The 1,297-nt window shown below is 31.9% G+C and overlaps 1 long non-coding RNA gene across 1 annotated transcript; it reads right to left on the bottom strand.

Annotated features, from left to right (window-relative positions):
• Nucleotides 1-642: 642 nt before the first annotated feature.
• LOC102304305 lies at nucleotides 643-1,297 on the bottom strand. Its single transcript, XR_316665.1, has 2 exons — nucleotides 1,258-1,297; nucleotides 643-1,084 (listed from the first exon to the last, which is right to left on the bottom strand). It is a non-coding gene; the product is annotated as an uncharacterized LOC102304305 (long non-coding RNA).

Raw genomic sequence — 1,297 nt, 5'->3', positions numbered from 1 at the left:
TATGGGGACCTGATATGTTTAATATGCTGCTGAGAATATAGCCCAGAAGAAGCGTATAGTATAGCTTTTATTTTGGTAAGAGCCATTTCTCTGTAATAAACTCTCTTTTCCAAAGATGAGTGATTCCTCAATCAGATATATATATTGTTTTTATTACTTTGTTGTTTCAGCAACATTAAATTTAAAAACTGTACTTTTGAGTTAAAATATATATTTATAATTTTAATAAATGACAAATTAAAAAGGCATGAAAATTTTTTTTGTATCGAAAAAATATCGAACCGTGACACCAAAGTATCGAACCGAACCGAACCGTGAATTTAGTGTATTGTTGCACCCCTAATACTTTAGTAGTCATTTATCTCTATATCACTTTTATTCTACCGACTCTACATTCGTAAGAACTTTCTACTGTATATTTTATTATAATATGACTGAGTTTAAGTTAGCTAAAAATAACTCCAAAGAGATACTTTTTGTTTTATACTTGGATTATATATGAGAGGTAAGGAAGCACTTCTTCAACTTTTGCATCAGTATTTTGTAAATAAAAGATCTGTACTTATTCTTACATTACCAGTGTGTGTACTTTTTCCACCTTTGGTTGTAACATTGTAACACAACAGTAACATACTTAAAATGTGCTTATTGATGATGTCAATTTAATTTTACTGCACTTCATTTGATCTTTTGTATACATAAAGTCACAGTAATTAAAGTTGAAAACACAACAAAAACAATTAGCGAGTGAAAGAATTACATAATGACTGTGCCATAAATAAAACAAAATAAAAAGGTGAACCTCAATGAAGCAATGATTAACATAACAAAAACAAAATTAAGTACATAAGCTGCTGGTAATTGTTCAACAATAACATTAGATATCCAAAATTATATTGATACAGTTTCTCTTTATTTTTTTTTTACTGTGCCTTATTTAACATTCAAAGTCTTCTGTAAACAAGTTAGAAAACTGGCTTATAGTAGCAGGGCAAGAAGTAGCTGTTCGGCAGCACACGGTACAGCCTCCCGCTCCACATGGCATACTCAAACATTTGTGGTCCACTGTAGAGGTAGGTGTACCCTGCAGAACAGAGATGCTACATGTTAGTGCTGCATAACAGACCAGAGGTATTTTTAAACATGTTAAAATAGCAATCATTCATTACATGTAAACTCAAAAGATAAAAACAGAAATATCAAAAACAGATATCATTGTCTCGTTTCAGTGGTCTTCAAGCCTGAATTGCTGCTCACCTCCTTGCTGCAGAGCTGCAGTCACTTTGGAGGTCATTCC

This window comes from Haplochromis burtoni, unplaced genomic scaffold, assembly GCF_018398535.1.
Source record: "Haplochromis burtoni strain Fernald_Lab_line unplaced genomic scaffold, NCSU_Asbu1 Contig_24, whole genome shotgun sequence".
NCBI lineage: Eukaryota > Metazoa > Chordata > Actinopteri > Cichliformes > Cichlidae > Haplochromis > Haplochromis burtoni.
Note: the sequence above shows the minus strand (reverse complement) of the source record. Positions and strands in the feature narration are given on the sequence as shown.